Consider the following 14,900-nt stretch of genomic DNA (forward strand, 5'->3'; position numbering starts at 1 on the left):
ACCCGCTGCGGGGTGTGTGTGTGTGTGTGGGGGGGGGGTCTGAGACTTACTAAAGAGAGAGAAAGAGAATATGAGAACTCCAGTACCTCTGGTCACTCCAAAGAAACTCAATTGTTATCAAATTGTTATCTCAATTTTCTGGGTGCTAACTCACTCTCCGTTGGAGAATCTGCTTCTCTTTTCCAGATAGATGCAGATCCTAAGAAGAGAGCTGCCCCAACATACCTCAGAAGGGGCCCAACTGAAACTAAGGGCAACTGGCGAAATAAGCAAGGGTGATGTTTTCCTGTGAACCGGATACCAGCACAAAGGGGAAGGAGATCAATTCAGAGAAAAATCAACTCCTACCAAATCAGAGAGCCAGAGCCTCAGAGGCCCCCAACACCTCAGCACTGAAGCAGACCAAAAATGAACCCAACATGGCTCAGGGAAATCTTGCGGAAGAGGGGGCGGAAAGAATGTCAGAGTTACATGTTGGGTCATGATTTTCAGAGGCATTTATCATACTAATAACTGGGGGCTAACTCCACAATGCACGACCCATTTTCAATAATAAGGAGGGTCTAATGGGAGGGGGTAGATCACAGATGAGCCTAAATAATGGTACCAAACTGCCTGTATTTACTGAAAAGAAAACTAATAAATTAAATTAAAAAAAAAAAAAAGAAACTCCAGATGCATGCACCACTTTCTATACCTCTCTGATGAGGGTATTGGGGAATAGAACCTAAGTACTCAGGTCTCAAAGGCAAGTGCGTTTACTGCTAAGCCATCTCTTCTGCCCATTAGTTAGATTTTAAATGACCTTAATTTGAATGTGATGCAACCAAATAATTGCTCATGTGTCTAGAACTATCAACTTGGACTTAACATTACCTCAATACATCCATTAGTACAAGTATTAAGCTTTATATCTTTTATTTCTTTTTTTAATATTTTATTTTTATTTATTTATTTGAGAGTGACAGAGAGGGAAAGAGGCAAAGAGAGAGGGAGAGAATGGGCGCGCCAGGGCCTTCAGCCACTGAAAACCAACTCCAGACGCATGCGCCCCCTTGTGCATCTGGCTAACGTGGGTCCTGGGGAATGGAGCCTTGAACCGGGGTCCTTAGGCTTCACAGGCAAGAGCTTAATGGCTAAGCCATCTCTCCAGCCCAGCTTTATATCTTTTGTAAGTAGGATATTTGGGGTATGTTGAATTAGAGACACAGTTTTTATTTAAGATGAGGTGGTTGAAGTAGTACATTTACTGAAATTGGAATGATACAGATTAGATTAACATGGTCCCTGTTCAAGAATGGCAAACAAACTCTTGAAGTACTCCATATTTTACTTAATTTTTTTATTCATTTGAGAGAGAGAGAGAGAGAGAGAGAGAGAATTAGCATCCCAAGGACTCCAACTACTGCAAGCAAACTCCAGATATATGTGCCAGCTTGTTCATTTGGCCTATGTGTATCCTAGGAAATCAAACCACGGTTCTTTGGGTTTGCAGGCGAATGTCTTAACCACTAAGCAATCTTTTCTACTCATGTGTTCCACATTTTAAATAAAAAAAAAAAAATAGACACATCAAAAAAAAAAAATAAAGTTGACAATTGTTTTCTTTTGTGGCCTTTAGCCATATGTAAGGGGACTGGGAGTTACAGGATTTCCTTTGTTCTTTGCTTTTGTTGATTCTATCTAGCTGTGTGGTGAGCACTGGTTTTTCTAGTCATTTAAGTTTTAAGTTTTTGTGTACTGTGATTGCCCTGCCTCTGTTGTCAGTTTTGTTTGGTGGCTTGTAATGAAAAGAAAGGGAAAGGGTAAAAGAAAGGGGAAAAAAAAAACCCTAGAAACTATATTGTGATTTTTAACGTGTAGCAAAGAGAGAAACATTAGATATCCATATACAGAAGAAGTTAAAGAAGCCCAGTAAAGACAGGAGCCTCTTTAAGAAGGCAGGGTATGTATTTGATTTAGTGAGATGGCTTGAATTTTGTGAGAAGGAAGAGACCCTGGAAGTCATGGCCAGCTGCCACAACTGTGTGTGCGGGCGTGTTAGGAGGCCCGGGCAGAGCTTGCATACTTTTTGTCATGCCATTGCAGGAAGTTGTCGAGACCAATGAAAACGTTGAAATCCTAAGTACCAAATTCAGGCTGCTGGTGGCCATTGTTTAGAGACTATTGTAGCCAAATTTGAATAAAGAATTGGAGTAATTTGGTAGGTAGGAGCTCAGAGTCCAAGTTCCTTTAAATTATTTTTGAGACATGCCAATGGAGTATCTTTTGGAACAGATAATTAAGAGCCCATTTTGGAGGACAGATACTAATGGAGTGGCCAGTCCCATCACCAAGTACATCTCCCAGGCTGAGGGAGAGCAAACAAAACCCAAGAATTAGGAGGGAGCGTCCCTACACTCGTAATACTTGGAGTGTCTGGTGTAACGCCATGGGGGGAGGGGTTTCAGGGCCTGTGATCGATCACCCATGGACCAAAAATTGAGAAACGCCCAGAGTTTCTAAGGTCTGAGACTGGCCACCTCCACCACAGACTGAAAGTGAATACCTTGTCCTGGAGGCTGAATCTCATGAGGATGTGGATGCAGATGGTCACATGGCAATGGCCTCTTGTCTGGAGTTCAAAATTCTGGTGGGAGAGAGTGAAAAGAAAAGGGAGATGCCCCTAGGTATTAAATTGGAAAGACTGGAGGTTTCAGGTCACAGGTGGCTATTTAGTTCAGAGTAGTGAGCACAGCGAGTTTTTGTACTTCTGAGGGAGTGAACCATGGGCAGGGAGGTATAGAGGAGGAGAGGAAAAGAGAAAGGGAGGTGTGCAGCCAAAAAGCCCCGGAGGGCACTGGTCTGACTCAAAGCACCAAATGTAAGGAAAGTGTAAGAGAAAAGTGAAAGAGAACACCAGACCTGGCTTCTACAGATAGACTGTTTACTGAGAGAAACAACAAGGGGCAGCAGCCTTTCCATGGGATGAAGACTAAAGCACTGAGCTAGGCTGGGGTTCAACCTTATAAAGAGGATCCTAAGAAACAGACTGGACCAGGTGCAGTAGATAAGAAATTTATAGCTGCTTGTGTCCTTGTTCGGAATAGGCTTCTTCAGTCAGGAATGTCAAAGGGAGGATACCTAGGTGGCTTCTGGTCCTTCAAGGCATCTGAGCTAAGGAGACTACATCAATCAGAGGAGCTGTAGGGCTTGTCAGGGTGCTGAATGCCTCTGCTATTTCCCTTATGGCCTTCTAGCTTAGGGATAGTTATTAACTTTTTAGTTCCCTCTAGTTTCCATGGAAAGCTATTAACCCTTCAGAAACCCTACCTCAAAAAAAATAAAATAAAATAAAATAAAGCAGGGGTGTGGTGGGAGATAAGCCTAGTTATTAGAGAGACTTGCTGATGGATATAGCCATTGTTTTTAGTTAGAGAGCAGTCAAGGTTCTCTCTGGAGCCTATTGGTTTCTTGTCCTAGGAAATCCCACTTGGTTCCCAGAACCAGAAATGAGTTCTCCCCCACTAAGCTGTTTTCACGTCCAATCTGTCAGCAGTTGGTTACCTGCATAGGCTGTGTGCCACTATTGTAAAAGTATATATATGGTGTGTGTGTGTGTGTGTGTGTGTGTGTGTGTGTGTGTGGTTTTTCAAAGTAGGATCTGGCTGTAGCCCAGCTGACCTGGAATTCACTATGTAATCTCAGGGTGACCTCAGACTCACAGCAATCTTCTACGTCTGCTTCCCAAATGCTGGGATTAAAGGTTTGTGCCACCACACCAGGCTGCATTTTATTTTATTTTCTTTATTATTTTACTTGTTTCTTTGGTGGGGGGCTGTCCTTCAACTCTTTTTTCCCAATTTTAATATTTATTTATTTGAGAGAGAGGGAGGAGGGAGAAAAGGCAGATATAGAGAGAGAATGAGCATACCAGGGGCCTTTAGCCACTGCAGAGGAACTCCAGACACATGTGCCCCTTGTGCATATGGCTTGTGTGGATCCTAGGGAATTGAACCTGGGTCCTTTGGCTTTGCAGGCAAGCACCTTAATTGCTAAGCCATCTCTTCAGCCTTGTTCTTGAACTTTTGTTTTGCTTTTGATTTTGCTTTTCAAAGTAGGGTTTTGCTATAGCCCAGGCTGACCTGGAATTCACTATGTAGTCTCAGGGTGGCTTTGAACTCATGGCAATCCTCCTACTTCTGCCTCCCAAGTGCTGGTTTTAAAGGTGTGCACTACCATGCCTGGTCTGGCCTTGAACTTTTAATGATCCTCTTACCACAGCCTCCCAAGTGCTCAAATTAATGGTGTGTGCCACCATAATCCAGCTGTTTTATTTGAGATACAGAAACTGAGTACAGGTGTGTTAGAACCTCTTGATGCCGCAAGTAAACTCTAGACACATGCATCACATGTTGTGCATCTCAATTTATGTGGGTAGTGGGGAATTGAACCCAGGCCACCAGGCTTTTCAAGTATCTTTAGAGAAACCACAATGCACAAAATCAGGTTAATAATGAAGCACTTGTTTTCTGTGCAGCCATCTGGTTTGGTGTAGGACATACAGAGTGCCACAACAATGCCAGTTGACATGATATAAAAGCAGCTTATAACAGAGAGCAAAACCCCAGACCAGACCCTTGGATTTCCTTCTTCCTACGATTTACCCATGATTCATTCGAGGACTGAGCCATGTCTACCAACAGCGCCAGCTGGATAAGGATGAACAAAGTGGCTCTGGACATGCCAACTATAAACCAGACTGAAGTGAAATAGCCCCCAGGAATGTAGAGAGACCCAACCATGATACCAACAATAGTAGCAATTTTGAAGAACCAAAACCTTCAGCTCAGTTTCTATCCTCTCTGTCCTCATAAGACAACATGCAACAGTGCCCAGGAGAATGCAAGCATAGAATAACTGGGCCACAGTGGGATTCTTAGTGTTGGGACAGCAACTGCACAGCAAGCATGATGCACCACTCACTGCAGAGGCATGAAACCTTTAATCCCAGCAAGCAGGAGGCAGAGGTAGGAGGATCGCTACGAGCTCGAGGCCACCCTGAGACTCCATAGTGAATTCCAGGTCAGCCTGAGCTAGCCTGAGACCCTACCCAGCTGGCCACAGAGAAGGCGCCCAGCATGGCCCCCATGGTGATGCTGGCTGGTGATTATGGTCGGCCAGGGGGCTTCCTGCATGCTGGTTAGCTGAGACATCGCCTTGCAAGAAACGGGACAGTTTCTCAAGCCCCTCGTCTATACTTTTCAATATATTTCACAAGCCAGGCATGGTGGCACACGCCTTTAATCCCAGCACTCAGAAAGGACAGGAGGATCACTGTGAGTTCGAGGCCACCCTGAGACTCCATAGTGAATTCCAGGTTAGTCTGGGCGAGAGAGAGAGAGAGGGTGGGGGGGCCCTACCTTGAAAAAACAAAAACAATAAGCACGTATAAACATTTATTTTTCAGGCAGATAGGCATAAAGCCAGGCATAGTGGCGCATACCTTTAATCCCAGCATTCAGGAGGCAGAGGTATGAGGACATCGTGAGTTCAAGTCTATTAGAGCTGTAGGAATGTCTAGCTATTCCACCTCAATCAAGCCATCCTGGAGATACTTATTATTTTGGGGGGATTTTTTTTTCGTTTGTTTTTTTGTTTTGTTTTGATTTTTTTGTTTTTTGGGATTTTGGGGGGTTTTTTGTTTTGGTTTTTTTTTGGGTGTTTTTTCAAGGTATGGTCTTGCTCTACCCTAGGATGACCTGGAATTCACTTATGTAACTGTACTTTCAGGCTGGCTTCAAACTCATGGTGATCCTTCTACATCTGCCTCCCAAGTGCTAACGTTTAAAGCCTGCGCCCCCTTGTCTGGCTGAAGATACCTTTGGAAGCTGTCGGGATCATCCTCCCCAGGTAAGGCATACAGCTTCACAAGTGTGTCCGTGTCAAAGAGAATGGCAGGCCAAAGAAAATGGAGCTTAATTTGTTGGAGATCCTGTGGGAGATCAACCTCGGGGGCACCAGCCTCACGTGCTTCACGGTTACTGTCATCTGGGCTGGCACTGGACTCGGCGATCTCCCCCTCCTCCGGTTTGGCTTGTTCGGACAGGGTTTTGTTCTGTTGTTTCTTCAGCCTGGCTCGCTGGTTTTTAAACCATGTCTTTACCACCACCTCTCTAAGGTTCAGCTGTAAAGCCAGTTCTTTGATTTCGTTAGAACTTGGGGAGGGGTTCCTGCTGAATGCCTCCCTCAATACTATATTTTGTTCTGCAGTAAATGTGGTCCGGTTATGCTTTGCTGACATCCTGCCTGCGATGGGAAAGACGTTCAGCCAGCCATGCTCTCGAGCATGCAAGCGGGCTCAAGTATCTTTAATTGCTGAGCCATCTCTCTAGCCCCCTATTTTATTTTTTAAAATAGGCTTATTGAGAACACTGCAAGGGGCAGTGGGCTTGGCAGTAACAGAGAACTACCTGCAAAAGGACCCATTTTTTTTTTTTATTATTTGTTTTGCATGTCTATGTGTATGTGTGAGTGTGGACACACATATGTGCATATGCATGTGGAGGCCATAAGTTATTGTTGGATTTCTTTCTCAACCACTCTTATCTTTTTAATTTTATTTCTACTTTTTGTTTATTTATTCCTTTGGTTTTTTGGGGGTATGGCCTCTTTCTAGCCCCATGCTGACCTGGAATTCACTAAGTTGTCTCAGGGTGGCCTCAAACTGATAGCCATCCTCCTAAAGTGCTGAGGTTAAAGGTGTGCATCACCATGGTCAGCTTTGTCACATTTTTTTTTTTTTTTTTTTGAGACAAGGTCTCCACTGAACCCCAGCCTCATCGATTTGGCTAGACTAGCTAGCTAGCAAATCATGGAGCTCCTCCTGCCTTCTACCTCCCCAGTGCTGGGATTACACAACTGTCACACTTGGCATCTTATATGGGTGTGGGACTCTGAATTTATGTCCTCATGCTTGCATGATAAGCACTTTATCCACTGAGCCATTACCCCAATTCAAGGATGCACTTTAGAAGGATGCAAAAGTAATACCTAGGAATCTCCTGAAATTAAAATGAAAAATTACACCAGACATGGTGGCACACACCTTTAATTCCAGCACTGGGGAGACAGAGGTAGGGGAATTGCCATGAGTTCAAGGCCACCCTGAGATTACATAATGAATTCCAGGTCAGCCTGGGCTAGAGTGAGACCCTACCTCAAAACAACAACAATAACAAAAAGGTCACTTATAGGAGTCTTTTCTCAAACTAGGGTCTCACTTTGGCCTAAGCCAGCCTTGAACACACACACATGCAACAAGGTCCTTTGCAACTGCAACTGAATACCAGACTGGCTTTATGTGGGTTCTGGAGTGTTGAACCCAGGTCAGCAGGCTTTGCAAGCAAGTTCTTTTAACTACTGATGCATCTCTGCAGCCCCCAAGAGGCATTTCTAGAAAATTATGGTTTATCATTTGTTTTCATATCCTTTCTTTTTCTTGGCCTTCAAACAGTTCTGCAAAGGAGATACTGTTGCTTACTCTTATAAATAAGGAAACTGAGGTTCAGAGAGATAAAATGCTTTGGCAGAGCAAGCCTCAGAGGCATCCGGATATTAGTCTTATGGAGGTTCCTCTACATCCTGATGCTCAGCAGGGAGGAAGTGGCCACAGTAAATGACAACTGGCTTCATTGTTTTGTTTTTAGCTTTGCCGTGTTTAGTGTGGGAGAGATGTGAGTATGTACATAGGCTGAGAGGAACTTTCCCACTGAAAGAGTTCTTAACCTTGTTTAATTTCTTTTTTGCAGAGCCAGGTGTGATAGCACACACTTTTAATCCCAGTACTCAGGAGGCAGAGGTAGGAGGATTGCTGTGAGTTGAAGGCCAACCTGAGACTACATAGTGGATTTCAGGTTAGCCTGGACTATAGCAAGACCCTACCTTGAAACCCCCCCCCAAAAAAAAAGAAAGAAAGAAAGGAAAAGAAAGAAAAACTAATTTTCTTTTTCTTTAGCACTGGAGAGAGATGGTTGAGCAGTTAAGGTAATTGACTGCGAAGCCTAAGGACCCAGGTTCAATTCCCCAGTACCCACATAAGCCAGATGCACAAAGCGGCACATGTGTCTGGCATTTGTTTGCAGTGAGTAGAGGTCCTGGCACACACATTCTCTCTATCTGCTCTTTCTCTCTCAAATAAATGAACTAATTAAAAATTTTTTTTAAGCCGGGCGTGGTGGCGCACGCCTTTAATCCCAGCACTCGGGAGGCAGAGGTAGGAGGATCGCAGTGAGTTCAAGGCCACCCTGAGACTACAGAGTTAATTCCAGGTCAGCCTGGACCCGAGTGAGACCCTACCTCAAAAAAAAAAAAAAAATTTTTTTTTTAAATGTCTGACATGGTAGAGCACACTTTTTAAAAAAAATATTTTATTTCCAATTTATTTATTTGAGAGAGTGAGAGATATAGAAATAGGCAGGTAGGGAGAGAAGAGAGAGAGAATGGGCATACCAGGGCCTCCAGCCACTGCAAATAAACTCCAGGTGCCTGTGCCCCCTTGTGCATCTGGCTAACATGAGTCCTAGGGAATCAAACCAAGTTCCTTTGCAGGCAAGTGCCTTAACCATTAATCCATCTCTCCTGCCCAGGAGCACACTTTTAATCCCAGCACTCAGGAGGCAGAAATAGTAGGATTTCTGGGAGCTCAAGGCTAGCCTGAGACTAGCAAATTCCAGGTCAGCTTGGGCTAGAGTGAGACCCTACCTCGAAAAACCAGTATATATATTTAACATTTTATTTATTTATTTATTTGCAAACAGAATGAGCTAGAGAAGACAGACAGAGAGAATGGATATGCCAGGGCTTCCAGTGATGGCAAATGAATTTCAGATGCATGTGTCATTTTGTGCATCTAGCTTTACATGGATACTGGGAAATTGAACTTGGGATTTGCAGGTGGTGCCATGAGCCATCTCTCCAGCTCTTGTTTAAAATTTTTGTTTACTTATTTATTTATTGGTATTTCAAGGTAGGGTCTCACTCTAGACCAGACTGACCTGGAATTCACTATGTAGTCTCAGGGTGGCCTTGAACCCACTGTGATCCTCCTATCTCTGCCTCCTAAGTGCTGGGATTAAGGGAATGCACCACCACACCCTGCTAAAATTTTTAATTTGAAGCTGGGCATGGTGACACGTGCCTTTAATCCCAGCATTCGAGAGGTAGAGGTAGGAGGATCACAGTGAGTTCCAGGTCACCCTGAAACTACATAGTAAATTCTAGGTTAGCCTGGGCTACAACAAGACCCTAGCTAAAAAAGGGGGGGATTATTTTGATCTGGGCAAGGGGGTGTACACCTTTAATCCCAGCACTTGGGAGGCAGAAGTATGAGGATCACTGTGAGTTCAAGGCCAGCCTGGGACTGTAGAGTGCCAAGTCAGCCTGGCGTGCAGTGAGACCCTACTGTAAGGTTTAGGAGTGACCAAGACCATATAAACCACACTGAGGCAAAGATGAAAGTTTTTATTTGGGAAAAGTACAAGTGAAGCATGTTGTTATGACTTGGTCCTGAGCAAAACAGAGACTTCTCTTGTATCATCCCTGTATTGATCTGCAAGGGGGGTATGAGCACTTAGAGGTGAGGGATAGAGGGCTTGGCGCAAGAGAGAGAAGGCAGAGGGGCATTATTGTATTCAAGAGGAGTGTTTGGGGATGAAGGGAAGAATAGGAACATGAGAGAGGTTAAGTTTGAGAGGGTCTGTTGGGGTGGAAGAGTATTTATCCCTGGATGAGGTAGGGTAGGACGGAGGTTACTTGACTCTCTTGAGCTGTGATATGTGGATCCAGTTGGGGATGTCCTAAAGCTTTGTGGTCAGGGGAGTGGTTAGGATCACCAGATAAGTTCCATCCAACATGGCTTGAGTCCCTGTAGGCAAGACCGTTTAAGGTAGACTTGAGTGTCATCCTGAATGAGTTCTTTATAATTTGCCATAGGTACAGAGGGAGTTAGGTGGTATGAGGACCTGATTAGTAGAAATATTAGCAATCCTAGTTATTTGTTATCTGAGAAATTTGATGAAACAGGGTTCCTATATTAAGGAGGTGGCTAAGGAGAAGCCAAGTAACTAAAGGGTTAGAAAATGAGGTGGTGGGGTCCTCAGGCTTGTAGCAGTCAAGCAGCTTAACAACATTTGACTCATTAACCAAAAAAACAATATTCTTTTTCCAAGACCATACATGCTGCCCCCCCCACCATGTTCAGCAGTAATGAAGTCTAAGGCTTAGACAGTTTTAAGTACCATACCCGTGAGATTGTCTCTGGAGAGATTTGAGATTGTTGGTCACTGGAGGCACCCAGAGACAGCATCACACCGAGTCCCACCAGCAGAGGGATAAAAATCTCTTTCAGTTGGCACAGGCAGAGTTTGTAGATTTTTCCTTGTAGAGATACACCTATGAAACAATCAAGACTGGGGAGCAATAAGTTGGAGAGGAAATATTTATGCATGGGGTGGTTACTTCTTTTGCACCAAAGGAGAGTGGGTGTATTGACACAATTGGTCCTGATTATGGAAATGTTGAGCAGGCATTCGGCTCTGGTCAGCTTAGAGCTGGAACAGGCAGAGAGACATAACCTGACCAGCATCAAAGAGGGTGAGGCCTGTCCTTTGCAGAGCCAGGAATTCAGAGCACACATGAAAAAAACAGTTCTTTGGAACTGGGCAAGAGATAAGAAAAACCTTCCTGCCCTTTTTGCCTTCAGGGGTCCAGTCATCCTAATTCTATCCCCCTTTATTTCTCCATCTCATGAGAAGATACTCTAACTGCTGTTAGAGGACAAAGGTCAAAGACATCAGATTGCTTATTATTTCCTGATGAGTAGAGCATGAAGCTGTGGCTTGTGGCAGTTAAAGGGTCTCTCCCAGAGAGGGGAACTATTCTAATGGACCCCAGAGTGCAGGAAGATAGTCTTGGAAGAGAACATTGGCGAGAAAGAATAAAAGTAAGGAGTTGCCAGGCATGGTGGCACATGCCTTTAATCCTAGCACTCAGGAGGCAGAGTGTGTTAGTCAGCGTTCTCTAGAGGAACAGAACTGCTAGAATGAATTACTTTTCAAGGGGAATTTATTGGATTAGTTTATGGTAGTCCAATAGTAGTTGCAGGCCTGAGAATCAAGGAACCTGGTAGCTGCTCAGTCCACATCGCCAGATGCCTCAGAAGTCCTGATCCGGCACTGCAGATGGTGCTGGAAGGCCGGGAGGCTTTCTGAGGAGCCACTGGGTTTCAAACCATGTGGGTCTTCACTTGATGATGGTCTTCAGTCTGCGCTGGTCTTCAATCTATGCTGGAAGGCAGAGAGCAGCTCCAGCAGCTAAGTGGGAAGAAGGTTTCTCTTCACCCAGAGCTTCCTTCTATGAAGTCCCCCTCTGAGTGGGGCTGCTTGCTATGGAAGGGCTCACTCTGGGGGAAGGACTTCCCCCTTTAGTTGATCCTTCCTTGAAGCAATCTCTGAGACCCACCCGAAAGGGATTTCTGTGGATTGCTAAACAGATCAAGTTGACAACACATTAACTATCACACAGAGGTAGGAGGATCACCATGAGTTCAAGGCCACCCCGAGACCAACTACCTAGTAAATTCCTGGTCAGCCTAAGCTAGAGTGAGACCCTACATCAAAAACAACAACAACAAAGTAAGGAGTTAATGAGAAGTGAGCACACATCAAAATGGTCATTTTTGTGGTCAAAGGAATCAAGGTAGACAGGCTTGGATTTTCTCAGGACCATCTGAGCATGAGCTGCTGAGATTTTTCTTCCAGAACTGTTTAGCAAATGGCACAATAGTATTCAACATGGCTTGTAAAACACATGAGACATTAGCAGAGTTATCAGAAAAATATACACAACATTTAACCTTGATAACAGACAGCCATTGGGTGTCATTAAAGGCTGTACACATATACTTTTTTGGTCTAAGAACTTATTTATATATTGTAGATTTGAAAATAACCCTTTTGACATCTATAGTTGTTTTTTTTTTTTATTATAGAATTAGAACTATGGGGTAAAGATGTCTTAAGGTCTTGTTTGTTTTCCCTCTTGGAAAGCTGTTGTTGTCTTAATCGTCCATTTATATATTTAAGGTTTGATTATATTTTTATTTTTTGGTTTTTCAAGGTAGGGTCTCACTCTAGCCCAGGCTGACGTGGAATTCACTATGTAGTCTCAGGGTGGCCTCAAATTCGTGGTGATCCTCCTACCTCTGCCTCCTGAGTGCTGGGATTAAAGGCATGCACCATGATGCCTGGCCTAATTTAAGATATATATTTTTTAATCTTTGGTTACGCATTTCTCTCTGAGTGTTTAAGACCATGTAGACAGCCAAAATTGAATTAAGGATTAATTTTGGAGGTCTCCAATGAGACTTTAGGGAGCCAGGAGTAGCCCTATAGCTTATTGGTGTTTTCTGTCTGTTAGGATGAGTCGGGGGATGAGTCAGGGCCATGCTGGCCAAGCAGTTTTCCCTTATTTGGGAAGTCAGGAGGATTGAATGTTCCTCAATTGTGACTCTCCTGTTTCAGACTGTACAGCAATTTTGCTTGGGTCTCTGTATCCTTCCTGCTCAGGAAGACAGGTGACTTACCATGGGGCAGTGTAGAAGTGTCCCATCATCTCCAGTGGCCTCATGACCTGGTAACACAGACCAAAATATTGGCCCTTTTTGCTCCAATGATTCCAATTGGCTTTGGCTTCTACGTAGGTGATTAACACACTTAGAAAGGAAGTTACACCAGCCTGGATGTATGTACATATAGAGCACATTTGATTACTGAAATAGATTTGGTTAAAGAATGGCACAAGAGCCGGGCGTGGTGGCGCACGCCTTTGATCCCAGCACTTGGGAGGCAGAGGTAGGAGGATTGCCGTGAGTTCGAGGCCACCCTGAGACTCCATAGTGAATTCCAGGTCAGCCTGGGCTAGAGTGAGACCCTACCTTGAAAAAGAAAAAAAAAAAAAAAAAAAAAAAAGAATGGCACAAGAGCTTCTAAAATCATTTTGTCTGACCTTCTAAATTTTTGTTGCCCTGTGGCAGCACAAGTCATATATCTGAGGTGTAGAAAGTAGGCACCTCTTACACTTTAAGTATCTAACAGTTATAAGTACAGGCAGAACCTGTTACCAGTCTTGAAAACAATACCAATTAATTTACAAACTAATTAATTTAACCTAGAAATTGTCAGAAAAGGACAAGTAAAACAGTATAAAGTCTTAGAACCTGTGTTTGATAAAATCTTTGATTACTTCAGATACCTGTGTGGGTACCAATTACCCAGAGAACACTGGAAACAGAACCACAGAGCTTGAGATTATTTTTCTCAGATGAGAACCATTGTTTGAGCATGAGGCTGTATCCTAAAGTAGGGAATATGTCTTAAGAGTTAATTTTGTTATAACACTGGACTTGGATGCCAATAATAAGACAGTTACTTTTACACACAATAGAGCAGAAGCTAGTCTTTTTGAGCCAAAACAACCAGCTAAATTCTAATATGACCATTGACTTAAATTTGATAAAGCTTAAGCAAGCTATCCCAACATATTTAAGCCTGAAAATTAGTTATTTCTTCCTTAAGAGGTTGTAAACAGTGGGAAAATCTCTAACTTTAGGTATGGTGTTTAGGTTTAGCCTGAAAATTCTTTACTACACATGCACATCTTTATCCACGTACTTTAACATTTTGATCTAAGTACCACTCAAAAAGCAATTTTTTTTTTTTCGATTTTTCGAGGTAGGGTCTCACTCTAGCCCAGGCTGACCTGGAATTCACTATGGAGTCTCAGGGTGGCCTGGAATTCACAGCAATCCTCCTACCTCTGCCTCCTGAGTGCTGGGATTAAAGGAATGCACCACCACACCTGGCTCAAAAAGCTTTTTAAATGGGCATTCTATGTCCAATATTGAAAAATTCCTTCCCAGTTCCTTCAATCAACTCATCTCACCCCATAATTAACCATCTTTTTAATAAGACTATTAAGAGAAACTACACCAAATTGATTAATCCTATTATAGATAAGCAAGTAGTCTACATTAAAGACAATTTTATGTCACTACCTCTAACACACTTGGAAATGATTTTATTAGGAATAACTAAGTCAAATTTTGTTTTTATCTTGAGGCAGGCTGGCCTAGAAGTCAGGTCAGTTGCCCCCTCCTCTTAAGTAACATGACATTACAATCTTTATTTATTTTAAAATACTTGACAAATTATAAGTCACCACCTCAGAGAGAATTCTGTTGTTTTCAATAATCCCCTATGTAAGTTAAAGTTGACCTAGAGCATAAACTCGTAATTATATTTATGATATCGTGTAACAAAGCATGGTATTGTTTACATAAAACTTCAGTTCACCATAGGCCTTAGTGAAACGTGACCTTTTTTTTTTCTTGCCACTTAGTGCTGGCGCTGTGGTGGCTGGGCGGGGCTCACATTCCCCTTTAGATCAGCCCTGCCCATCTCTCTGGAACTCGCCCCTGGTCCATTCTGGTACACATGGAGGTAATGGCTGAGATGACTGCTGGCCCACTGGCCCATGTCCAAGCCCGGCTACCCGAAGAGGAAAGAAGGGAGGGGGCCCCTGGGAGTGCCCAGGACCACTGGGGGGCCACTGGGAAAAAAAGACATCCCTAGGACCACCAGGGGGAGTGCTGGAGAAGCAGGCAGAGACATGGCACCTGCATGGGCTCAGGCACCATTGTCTGGGCATGCATGAGCCCGCTGCCTGATTCGAGCCATTTGGAGTGCTTGCAAAGCCGGCTTGCAGGTTCGCTGTTGCCCTAGTGGAGAAACTTGAAAGATGAAAAGGGAGGGAATTTTTTTTTTCCTGAATTTTTCATTTCCTAGCCAGTTAGGCTATGCAGG

At 43.6% G+C, this 14,900-nt stretch overlaps 1 non-coding gene across 1 annotated transcript; it reads left to right on the plus strand.

The window, feature by feature from the left end:
* The first annotated feature begins 1,228 nt into the window (after positions 1 to 1,228).
* On the plus strand, positions 1,229 to 1,332 carry LOC123461874. Its single transcript, XR_006637933.1, has one exon. It is a non-coding gene; the product is annotated as a U6 spliceosomal RNA (small nuclear RNA).
* Positions 1,333 to 14,900: the final 13,568 nt, after the last annotated feature.

Source organism: Jaculus jaculus, chromosome 6 (assembly GCF_020740685.1).
Source record: "Jaculus jaculus isolate mJacJac1 chromosome 6, mJacJac1.mat.Y.cur, whole genome shotgun sequence".
Classification (NCBI taxonomy): domain Eukaryota; kingdom Metazoa; phylum Chordata; class Mammalia; order Rodentia; family Dipodidae; genus Jaculus; species Jaculus jaculus.